Raw genomic sequence first — 13,498 nt, 5'->3', positions numbered from 1 at the left:
TTCATGTCATTCCTATCCCACTATTTTGTTTTGAAGATTAAAAATGTGCAATGTCTCGCGCTTGGAAAGTAGCTATTATGTACGCTGGGTCAACACTAGTGTATCATGGTACGTTAGGTGCCAATGATTAAACTGACACCATCTGGACAGAAACACATTGTCTTTGCCTAATGTCAAAAGAGCAAAGACAGCAGAAGTCATATTTAGTGTGCTGAAACTTCTAAATATCAATCCACAAATGGCTGCTGAGGTTGAAAAAGCAAAATCCTAATAGTCACAAACAGCTGAGAGTCCTGGAATGGGCCAGCAAGCCTAATGGAATACATGGACAGAGAACACAGCTTATAGTCTCAGGGGACATCACGTCTTCATAGGTAAGAAGTGGAAAAACTGCCTTTCTCTTCTGCCCTTGGCACAGACAGCCCCCCAAACAGGATTTGTGAGCCATGGGCTTAGTGGAAACCTGAATCTCTGTAGTAGTGATATAAGGCCTCTAGAATTTGCTTTGGGATCAGGCCATGGCAACTCCAGGCCCCAACGGCCTTGGTCCAATGTATAGCAGCTTCTAGTACCCTGTCTTGGGTTGTTGAAATAGTTTTATACATTTTGTCTTGAATGTAATATAAATAAACCTTTACAGTGTTTATTTATTTTATAAGTTCAGAGTGTCCCACTGCATAAGAAATCTCTGACTTCCAAGAACTTAACTTCTGAGTCATTAGACTCATATATCATTCTTACAGCCTATGGGCCAAGCACTAACATTTTGAGTGTGTCAGTTTTGTACCTGGGCAGAAATATACATCAAATCATAGGCAGGTCATATAATTCCAGGATGAAGGACACATTAGGCATTGCTTCTCCAAGCAGCCATTTTTAAAAATCTCAGGACTGGCCCTAGCTGGTTTGGCTCAGTGGATAGAGCATCGGCCTGTGAATTTAAAGGTCCCAGGTTCAATTCCGGTCAAGGGCACATGCCTGGGTTGCAGGCTCGATCCCTAGTAGGGGGCATGCAGGAGGCAGCCGATCAGTGATTCTTTCTCATCATTGATGTTTCTATCTCTCTCTCCCTCTCCCTTCCTCTCTGAAATCAATCTATAATAATAAAAGCATAGTATGCTAATTAGACCAGATGACCTCCAGATGACCTTCCTGATGAAGCTGCAGCTGCGAGGGTGGAGGCAGAGGCCGCAGTGGCTGTGAGGGCCAAGCCCCTTGCACAAATTTCATGCATTGGGCCTCTAGTAAAAAATAAATTTAAAAAGTTTGAGGACTGAAAGGTAATTAATTTCAGCGATTGGTACCCACATCCTTTTCTGGTATTATATTCAACAGAGTAGGAAAAAAAACAGGGTTTTGATGATCAGCTAGCCCACTGACAATTAGTATATCTGTAGGTTCATCTCCCCATTTCTATACACTTGACTATATTAATCAACATTGCCACATAATGTTAGGTAAAAACCACTCTAAAACAATAACCATTACTGCCTCTCACAGTTTATGGGTCATCTGGGAAGTTCTATATGTGCTCAACTGAGGTTTGTTGGCCTTACCTCTGAGTCTGCTAGCGGGTTGGATGAGGATCCCTGGTATAGAACGGCCTCTCTCCGTGACTAGTACTTCATCTGAGATAATGAGGTTGACTATTCTGCTCCATGTGGCTCATCCTCTAGAAAACTATTCTGAGCAGAGGAGAAAGAAAGAGGGCAGAAGTCCACAAGACTTTCCAAGGGCTGAAGTTGGAACTAGCATTCTTTTGCTTCCATTACTTTCCATTGACTAACGCGAGTCACAGCAGACCACTTTCAAGGATTAGGGGGAAAGGCTTAACCGATTTTTGGAAGATCTGGACAGATTCATTGTAAAGGGATTGGTTGCCGTAAACCATTGATATGAGCTACCATTGAGGAAGTTATTCTCTTGTGTACTGATAACACTTATAATTCTTTTATGTAGATGTTGAAATCATTTTTAGCCTACCTTGACCTTGATGGGGACTTTCAAGAATGGAACTTACAAATCCCCAAAGCTCACAATTTATTAAACCCCAGAGTGAGGCATCCTGATGGTGCTATATGCGATACAAATTATGCACAATGAATCAGACTGCCAGGGCCTTGAGAGAGAACTTCCAAACCAAACCAACAGCTTCTAGCCTTAGACTCCCGGATTTGAAGCTTTAGGTACAGTATAGAGGGCTATTTGTGGAAGACTTCCTCCCATTGCTGATCTGTTGAAAGGAGCTGTAGAAATATTGTTTGTGAGTTATACAATTTATACAGTAAATTTACAAAAACTATACAAATATATTTATAATAGACATCCTATTTATAAGTAAATATACACATATATGTTTGCATGTGTGTTTGTATATATGTTATATTTACATATGGATGTGTGTATATAACATGTATTTGCATGTACTATAAATTGGTCTCTGTAAATTACTTATGATGGTGGCAAATACTGCCAGATATAAGTTTCAGGCTGAAAGTTTGCTGAGATAAAAGATACCTGTAAGATTAAGGAAGAATCTGTATAACAGTTTGTCCCAAGTCCAGAGAAGGTGATCAGGGAAGCCCCATAGGTAAATAACGGAAATCTGACCCTAAATTGAATCTAACACCTGGTGTAGGTATTCCAGTGTTGGACCAGTCACTATATCATCACACCCATGCCCAAATTGAATAGATTAAAATTCAAATAAGTCATCAAGATGAAAAACATGCATGTGCACTTCTACCTTGAAATATTCTACAAGAACATTCTTATTGCTGACTCATCGATCTAGAAGCCTGACGTGCTGCTTGGACCTACCTTGTCACCAGGACCAAGGTCCTTCATTTGGAAGCCACAGTCGGGTAGTTGACAGCAGTGCATGGATAACAACTGCGTCTAAAGAAGCCCGCCAGCCCTGTCATAGTTCTCCACTGTCCCTAATAGCCCTGAGGCAACGTTGTCTAGAGCAAACAAATGTTAAGTTTGAAAATCAAACTCCAAACAGGACACTATATATTTGTACATAAGGATATATTATATGTGTTTTTCTATACTTTATGACATGAATTATTATGAACACACAGTATACATAAGACACTCACCAAAATCACGCTTTCCTGATGACTGGCTAGTTGGTGAAGCTTTTTGGAAACTTAAAGAGCAAAATAATTTGCAAATAAATAGCAAGGGCTTCCATGTGGTTCTCAAGTAAAGCTTTCAATTTACAAGTCTTTCATCTGCCCTCACTTTTCATCTGCCTTCTTCCCTTCAACGTTATTTGAACCACAGCGTTTCCATTAGCATGAAGATTCTGAAAATTGCTTGAAGGCTTCCCCAAGGAGCACTGAGCCATCTATTTAGATATTTTAAGTTTCTTTTAATTGTAGGACAGTGGTCTCTGGATACCTCCCATATGGGTTGGTGAAATTCAATCAGTTCAAGATTAATCTGAAATAATAATAATGGTGACAATAATAATAGCAGTAGTGGTAGCAATAATGCTAGTAATAATAATAGTAGTAATAATACTAGCCATATGATGATCACTACGTTGTCTCACTGAATCCTTTTGACAGCCTCTAAGATAGCTCTTTTAAAAGATGAAGAAACTGGCTTATATTTTTCTAAACCACACAGCTAACACATGGCAGAGGCAGGATTGAACCCAGGTCCATCTGACTCCAAAGTTCATGTTCTTAACTACTTTTCTATGTTGTTCCTGGATAGACTAAAATCAAGCTAATTTGCATGTTGCTGCTAGGCTGAGACCACTAGACCAAGATTATTGGCGACTTTATCTGTAGATGTTCAAACCTTGGCTCGTAGGGAACCAGCAGTACACCAGGCAGGCCAAAACAATGACCATGGAGAACCACACGCCCAACTCAAAGCAGCAAAGGCAGCTTAGATCCCACCTTGACAGAAAGACACTTTGGATGGAGTCTGTGATAACTAGAGATAGGCTGACTCTGAACAACCAGCAGGGCAAAAGCACAGAACAGAGTGACAGGTGACATGCAGCAATAGGCATAGCAGGTTTTCAAGAATGTGGCTCAGAGAGGTCAGGTGCTACACTCATGGCCTTGGGCACTGTCCGCAATCAGAGAAGTATAAGTCATATCACCCCGAAAGTGTCAACCTCTAGTTGACTTCATATACACTAAACATGCATTTGTAATAGTGTATATTAGTTGTTCACAGGCCAGGTAGCACACAGAATTACCAATCCTTTAAAATTATTTTTAATTAAATAATTTCTGCATACTTTATATTAGATTCAATATGTTTCAGCCACTAGCTTCTGACTTTGAAAACTATAGAATCTAGAGGGAAGATAGACACATAATTAACAATTGGAATCTATTAAAAAAGATGGGCACACATATTTCTACCTCTTTATGTAGAAGAATGTTTGAAGTATTGCAGTGGGATTAAAAAAACACTTCATTGAGTTATGACTGACATACAAATAGCAGTACATATTTAATGGCTACAACTTGATAAGTTAGTGGTAAGTGTACAGCCATCAAACCATCGCCAAAATCTAGCCATAAACCTATCTAGAACCTCCAAAAGTTTTTCCAAAGGCTTGTACTATCAGGCTCCTGCTGATAAGTTGGAATTATATTTATTATTGTGGGGCACAAGGTACCAACCCTATCCCATGATAGACGTGCATTTATTCATTTATCCATTCAGCCAATATTTCTCAGTGCCTGTATTAAATGCCAGATACTATGTTAATCGCTGGCATATGCTTATGGTCAATATAAAGTGGCTGGGACAGACATTTTAAAAATGCAGAAATCTACGTGTCATTATAAATGTGATTCGTACTCCAAAGAAGTTCAGGATAGCATGGAAGTTCAATGTAGGAGGTCTAACATGGGCCTAATTCTGTGTCTTTTAAATCAAGAATTGAATGAGAATTTGGCTCTTATTCTATAAGGAAGAAGGTGCGAAGCTTCCAGGCAGAGGAATAGAATATGAAACATCCATGAAGGAGAAAACTGGGACCTCTGATGAGTGGAAATGTGACTGTCGTAAAAACAGAGGGAACAAAGAGAGGTGCCAGAGGAGGCTAGGGAGACAGATGACATAAGACACTGTCAACCATAGTTTGTATTTCAGACTTTATTCTAGGGGCCCTGAGAAGTCACATGAAGGATTCGAAGCCGGGTTGTGACATAATAATAAGTCAGGAATTCTAAGCACTTTACATATATTAACTTTACAATCTATGGGGTCATAATTGGGGAAGGTCAGCCTTAGAAAATTTCAATAATTGATATTAGGGGCCAGAAAAAAAGCTGAAATGGGAGTCACACCCAAGCAGTCTGGCTCCAGAACCCAGAGATCACACCACTTCTGAGGATTAGCTTTGTGTTTCAGGCAGGGGGGTGGGGGGGGGTCAGTGTGTTCCATGCACCGGTCATGTCAGTTCACGTTAGCACATAGTGTTCACCCGCGTTAGAGTGGACTGAGCTTTCAGGAAGAAATCGCTGGTCACCTGTCTGCCTGGGGCACGTACAGCTGGAGGAGGCCTTTTGACAAATGCGAACATTACTGGCAGAAGTACTTTCTGCACCACTAAGCCGTCCTGCATTAAGAAATGGGAGGCAGTCCGTATTTCAGCCACTTCCATTAAGCAGTGATGTACCTTCCCTGTATCTCCTGCCTTACAGAAGCCTTGGATTAATCAGATCTTCTCTACTTAATGCAAGTTTTCCCCCCTCTCACCTGCCCAACCATCCTGCATTCTGCTTCTGATATCGCAGTCTAATCACTGTAATGTCAGATGCATAAGGTCATAGCCGCATCTTGAGCCCTTGGGTGGTTGTGAATCATTTAGCAATTGCAAAACTTTAATGATAGCTAGAAAGTATTGAACGTTTTCAGCTTTCCTTTCCCCCAAAGGATCTGTGTAATAGAGCAGTGATAATCATGCTCATATGCAAATGTGCCTTTCTGAAATTCTAGATAAAACTCTGCCCCACGCAGTTCCCGTGTATGAGAAACAAGGGGAATATAGTAGTAATATGTAATCATGTAATTTTGTTTTGTGTATGCTTGTATATGGAAAATTCAAGACTATCAATATAGAACTCTATAGATGTAAGTGTATCTTAATTCAGCATTTTAAGCTGTTGAAAGTGATTGCTTTGCAAAATTTATCTTTTAAGTAAGTAATAAATTCACAACACAAATTTTCCACCCATCCCACTAAAAAATGTATGTATATGTGTGTGTGTGTGTGTGTGTGTGTGTGTGTGTGTGTAGTCATATGTACATAAAATTCTAGTTTCCCATTCTTTAAAATAAATTAAGGCATATTCAACACTAACAAGTTTCTTAACTCATTCACTGTTTTTAGGACATAGCATGTGTGGGTTGCACTTACAATTCTATGGTTCATGAGCCTTGATAATATTTTGACTATTATTCAACAGCTGAGAAAATTTTCTCTGATGCTATGTACTCATCATCTGAACCATTACTATTAGGATAATTGGCTTTCTTAAATGAGGCAAATTCTCACTATTCCATAGGTTAGTGGGTTCAGGAGAAAGGATGCAAATGACTAGCATTAAAACAATAGCATCACTTTTTTTACTTCTAGTCTGCTCACTCCAGCCCCATCTCATCACCTCACCTTCTACAACTATCAAGCAATGTTGTCCCTTTGGTGCCAAATGAGGGACTTGAAGGCCCCCTCTTGCCCCTCAAGTCATTTTACGTTATTCAAATAGCTGTGGTGAGATGTGAGCTGGGGCAGGAGTATAGAATTTTAGAGCATGTGCTTTGGGATGACACAGACTTGGTTTGAATCCTAGTTCTATAACTTGTTAGCTTTGGGCAAGTCAAACTCTCTGAGCTGCTCCCCATATGTAACATGAAGATTATCATAGATGCATCATGAGTTTGTTGAGGGTTAAATGAGAAAAGGTATTGAATTTCTCATCCCAGTACCTGACACCTTGCCAGGCATTATCATTGATATTATATATCAACAATATATCACTATTATGATTATCAGCTGTAATGAGGAAAAGATTAGACCATTATCTCTCCCTCTAGCAATTGGTTCAGTATCTCCTATCTCCTGTCCAAGACCTTTGAAGGGATATGCCAGCCAAGTTCGGGCTGTTGTTGCTATTTTAATCATTTAATATTCACTGAGCACTGAGACAGTAAAGCACTTGCGGAAGCACAGAAGGAGGCAGGGGCAGCCTCTCTGGCTCTAAGTGGAGCTGGGAGCATGGAGCTGGCTGGATATGTGACTGAGAACAGCCCAGCCAACAAAGACCATCTGGCCCAGTGCAATCAGGGCTCCCAGGAAACCTGTGGGGCCTCTGACTAAACCAAGATATTTGGCTTCTGATCAACTTCACATTAACATTCTCCAAGCCTTCCTGTCTAAGATGCTAATTCCTCCTAAAGAGGCGTGTGATAAATAAGAGACCTTCTCAATCAGGCTGCTGTTATTTCTTCTGCCTCATCTTGCTCCTGTCAGCTGGGTTGATCCACTGTAAAACACAGACTTTTTTCTTATACTAAAGCAGAACCTTCATTTGGATAAACATCACTGCCATAACCTCGCTTTAAGAGGCCTGAACACATTTGGGGGTGTATGGCTCTGGGCCTCCAGCGATGCTTCTCCTGGAGTTGATGCCAGTTTCCCTTTCTTGTTAGGGAAGTGGGCAAGCTCCTTTGAACAACTGTGTTTTCTAGGACCACCCAGTCTTTAACTTTCAACCCTTCTAAAGGTGTCTGAAGGCCAAGGGTGTCCTTAATTCTAACTTAACATTAGTTAAGCTACTCCAACATGTTAGCAATAGGATCCTAGACAAAGCCACAAAATGAATCCTGTCATTGCTGTCTTGACTTCATGACCTGCTTCAGCCAGGTAAAGGCATTCAGAGAAGTCTAACAACAACTTAAGCAAGATCTTACTATTTAAACCCTGTATTATAAAGTAGGCCTACAGTTCCGGGGGAAACTTGCGATCAGATCCTCGGCCTCCCTTTTCATTGAATTCCCTTGAGTTCCCCAGATAGTGTCAGGCATATAAAGCTGCTTGGTCCATGTTTGCCGAACTGAGCACAGTTACTACCAGAAGGATTATTTCTCAGCTTCCATGGATTTGGATTTGCAATGTTACTGTCAAGTAGTCTTACAGGAAGACCTCAATAAACAGTTCTTCATAATTCAGACAAGCAAATAGTCAATGTATATATGAGTATGTGTGTTTTACTGGATATGTTGGAGGTTAGAGAGGAGGGGCCACTATACTCATATAGAAGGAGGTAAATCTATTGTACAATTTCTACAATTTAGGGCCATGCAGTAATATTTGCATTTAGTAATAATAATTTATATAATATATAATGTAATTATATATTGGATTATATAATGGTATATAGAATGGCTGATTATATAATGGTTTACAGTTTACAAAGTACTTTTGACCATGCTGTCTCATTTGATCTCTATAACAATTGAAGGGAGTAAGGAGAGTCAAGATTCTTAGTCTCATTTTACTTGTGGGGAGACCGAACCCCAGAATCAGCCGTGACTCATTGCAGTGACAGAACTGGCTCTGCTGATGCCTGTCCTGTTACTCTTCCTACCACCTGTTCCCATCTACTCCACTTCCTCAAGGGCTCTACCAGGGATCTGTGAGCCACATATATGTTTTAAAAGTTGATATATTCCATAATTATTCATTCAACAAACTATCCCTTGATTACTTAGGTGCTAGGCACAATGTTGGGTTCTGGGAGGGGATGAAAAGCTAAATAAGATAAAGACCACTGCTTTTTAAGGGCTCAGAATCCAATTGACAAAGTCAAAATTGTAAATAACTATTTTTGTGGAATGTGGCAAATGCCTACAAAGCAAAGAAGACAAAGAAAATAACTCTTCTGAGGAGGTCAGAGAAGCTTCAGAGAGAGTCAGTCATTGACAAGGCCTTGGGTGATGAATAGGAGTTTTGGTGTTGTTGGTTTTTTTTGCTTTCTTTCAGTTTTAATAAGATACTAGAGGCCCAGTGCACAAGATTTGTGCACTCAGGGCAGGGGGAGGGGGGTCCCTCAGCCTGGTCTGCGCCCTCTCGCAGTCTGGGAGCCCTCAGGGGATGTCCGCCTGCGGGGAGTGGGCCTAAGCCAGCAGTTGGACATCCTTAGTGCTACTGCGGAGGTGGGAGAGGCTCCCGCCACCACCGCCGCACTCGCCAACCTTGAGCCCGGCTTCTAGCTGAGCGGCGCTCCCCCTGTGGAAGTGCACTGAACACCAGAGGGCAGCTCCTGCATTGGGCATTTTCCCCCTGGTGGTCAGTGCATGTCATAGCAACCGGTTGTTCTGCTCTTCAGTTGATTTGCATATTAGCCTTTTATTATATAGGATAATGGACTTATAATATTGCATATATTTATAGTATATGATGTATATAATGTAATCATTTGATAAGTTTTGTTATCATCCACCAGCTCACAAATTTCTTTGCTTTTGATGAGAACCTTTAAGATCTACTCTCCTAGCAGCTTTCAAATATACTATACATTATCATCGACTATAGTCACCATGCTTTACATTACATCCCCAAGACTTATCTTGTAATTGCAAATTTGTAGAACATGAGATTTTAATGAGGGGGGGGAGGAGAGCGGGTTTTTCAGGAGAAGAATGAGCCAAAGCACAGAGCCATGAAGCAGTATGGCCTACTTGTAAACAGATGAGAAGCTCAGTGTGTGGCAAGTATAGTATACTTAGGAAAAGTGATAACAGATGAACCTGGGAAATGAAGTCAGGCCAGATGACCCCTAACTGAGAAGTTGTTTATTTTTAATCTTTATTGTTGAGATTATTACAGATGTCCCTCTTTTTTCCCCCATTGCCTCCCTCCACCCAGTTCCCACTCCACCCCAGGCCTTCACCACCCTATTGTCTGTGTCCATAGGTAATGCCTATATGCATATAAGATCTTTATTTAATCTCTTCCCTCCTACCCCTCCTTCTCTATGAGAATCATCAGTCTGTTACATTTCCTATTTTATTCACCAGTTTAGTTGTAATTTTGATATGGTTGTGGGAGGCATCGACTACAGGCATTTACCTACGCCACCATATTGGTCCCACCTCCTAAGAAATCTAGTTTTTAACACTGTGTTATATACATTTTCAGTATTTAATTTTTAAAAAGGCAACAAGATTTGAAAATAATACTCCCTGACTCTGTATCTGACATGTAGTTGATCAATAAATATTAGAGCCCTAGCCGATTTGGCTCAGTGGATAGATTGTCGACCTGCAGACCAAAAGGTCCCAGGTTCGATTCTGGTCAAGGGCATGTACCTTGGTTGCAGACTCCTCCCTAGACTGGGCCCTGGTCAGGCTCATGCAGGAGACAGCCAGTTGATGTTTCTTTCACATCGATGTTTTTGTCTTTCCCTCTCTCTGCCACTGTTTCGGAAGATCAATGGAAAAATATCCTTGGGTAAGGATTAACCAAAAAATAGTAATAATAAAGTAAATATGAGAAAAATTAGTTACATGAATTAATGAATTAATAAAAAATATCAGGCTAGGAGATTACAGGTTTTCTTCAAAACCTATATATTGAAGTATCTCTGCTAAATTTTATACCCAGGTAAAACATCATCCATAATTGGGTATAAGTGCTAACATTCAGTATACTTAAAAGTTATCTCTGAGCCCTGGCCAGTGTGGCTCAGAAGGTTGGAGCATCATTCCATGAACCGAAGGATCACAGATTCAATTCCTAATCTGGGCACATACCCAGGTTGCAGATCCCTGGTCAGTGTGTTTGCGGGAGGCAACCAATTGGTGTTACTCTCTCACATTGATGTTTCTCTCTCTCTCTCCCTTTCTTTCTTCCTCTCTCTAGAATCAATGAAAAATGTGTCTTATGGTGAGGATTTAAAATAATAATAGCTACCAAAATAATATTAATAAGAAGGAGGAGGAGGAGAAAAATAATTTGCATGTTCTCATTGGGGCTCCTTGGTCATAGTGCCTCCCTCTGAATTTTTTCTTTAGTTAGCATTAAATATGCTATAATCAAAAACCCTAAAAAATCTTCTACATGGTTTTATGCTTATAAACAATTGGAGTTTGAATGGGAAAAGAATCTACTTCTTGTTTCTTAATTCAGAGCTTACTGAGCCCATGGAACCTGAACTGTTCCTCCCTCATACATAGTTGTACAAGGTGCTGCACTGTCTGAGGAAGTGGAAACCAGAAGAGGCGGCATCTTTCTGGGCCATTAATTATTCATAGAAAGTGTTGCTCTAATGAAATGTCAATACCGGCTACTCATACTTTTCTGATTGTGGACTTTGGCCATGTCAGAGAAAAAGTTGAAGTAAAGAATGGGGCAGTAACAGAAATTCTTGTTAATAAGTCCTATGTATATGCCACATAAAATGCCCTATTTGTGTCTGTGAAAATATGGGAGAGAGATGGAAAAGCAACAGGGCATTAGTTTATTAAGATCCTACCGAATCCCATTTGGAGAATGTGGTTCAACTTCAAGCAAGACTCCAAAGTCACACCTGACTCTGATTCTATTGTGCAGGTTAACTTGCCATGGTTTACAGTATCTTCAGGCCTGGTGCTCTTTCTTCTTCTGTAACCCCCACCGCCCCACCAAAAAAAAAAAAAAAACAATCCTAAACCTTGCAAACCTAGGGAAATAACATCTGACAGTAGCATTCGACTGTGGTTTGAATGGCTGCACATGGGACAATTATGTTTTTAGCAAATGGGTGTCACTTTGAAGAAAGGAAATGCGGGGCAATTATATTGATGCGTGTCTCCCAGGGCTTGACTAACACACCTGAAAAGGGGGCAGTTCAGCTTGACATCACTCATCGCTTCTTGACCTTTATGGTGGAATACGCACAAGTGTGTTTGTGTTTTACAATCGCCAAGGGCTGCTGCTGCCTCTGAAACCCATTGGGGTTTCATGCCAATGACCAGGATGGTTTCAAAAGTGACCCTGACTCTTAGATCACCTTTGATCTCTCTCAAACCAACCTGCCCCCAAAGGGGTGATTCCCTCCAAGAAAAGGTTGACAGTGGAAGAATGTATTCTCATTACAATGGTGTCATAACAAACATTTTGTCATGATTTTAGTGGTAAAAAGATGACAACTTAACCCACAACTCTCTCTTTTTTCCTGATTTTGTTTTAAATAACACACTTTTAACATTTTTAAATAATTTAAACAGGTGTCCAGTAACAGAATGGCAAACGTTAAGTGTGAAATCTGAAAGTTAGGAAACCGAACTACATATGGCCGGGTTTTTTTTAAACATCCTCCTGGGCTGGACTGCTAAGTGGTTTCATCACTGTCAGGCCAAGCAGGACTTGTAAACCCTGGGAGGTGGGCATTCAAAGGCAACATTTGCTCGGTGCCTTTAATGACTTTTGTAATTAGTCATTTAAACAGATTGCCCTGTGATCTAAACCTGGGAATGCAGGGAGATGGACTGAGAAAGTCATTTCCTGAAGGAACTATAAAGCTAATTGCGGAAAATGAGGCTTGTCTTTGCAGGCTTTCCTGGCTCATATTTCATTGGGTGGGAATGGAGGTGGAGAGCCACATTCTCCAACAATCTATAAAATGAACATGCCCAGAAGGCCTTCTCTCTGATACCAGAGAGCTAAAGGCCTTTGTTGCCTTGCAAAGTTTAACAGATGAGTAAGTGGTCCAAATATGCAATGACAATTTAGAGACCAGAAGGAAAGGAACCAAGAAAGTGATATTTCAATGAAATGGGATAAGAGTTCTGGGAGATCGATGATTCTGCCTTCATTGAACACAGTTATACTTTGTTGGTGCACTTTGAGTAACTAATTCAGCTTTCACTTCAGAGATAAAAGTAGAATTTTTCAGAGCATGTCAGAAAGGGACTCAACTGTGTTAATGAATCCACGGCTCCCTCCCTAGGTAACAGTCGCTCAGATAACTAACTGTCTTGATCTCAGCACGCCTCAGTTGCTCCACGTGAGAGAAAGGGCCATTTAATTCTCACCAACAATTTTCTCACTCCCTTCTGAGAGTTTTATTGATGGCTCAAAACTTTTTAAAAGTTTGGATGATATTAATCTCTGTGTTTGGTGCACACATACATACACACTCACTTTGTTTATAATAATAGATAATTGCTAACATTTACTAAGTGCTAATTGCATGCTATACACAAGTCCAACCTCTTTATGTGGCCTAATGTATTAAATTCTCAGAATAGGGAGGTTTTGCTGATCAGGAAACAGAGGGACAGAGCATTTAAGTAACCAGCTCAAGGTCATAGAGGTAATAAAGGAAAGAGCTAAGCTTCAAACTCAGGCAACCTAACTACTGAACTGATGTTCAAAGTACAAACCTTCTTTCCTCCACGTCCTTCAACATTCCCAATTCCCATCTGTAACCAAACATGAAACACATCAATTTCTTTTGTGGGCCCTAAC

This window comes from Myotis myotis, unplaced genomic scaffold, assembly GCF_014108235.1.
Source record: "Myotis myotis isolate mMyoMyo1 unplaced genomic scaffold, mMyoMyo1.p scaffold_m19_p_16, whole genome shotgun sequence".
NCBI classification, from domain to species: Eukaryota; Metazoa; Chordata; class Mammalia; order Chiroptera; family Vespertilionidae; genus Myotis; species Myotis myotis.
The sequence above is the reverse complement of the archived record's forward strand: the minus strand, read 5'-3'. Positions refer to the sequence as shown.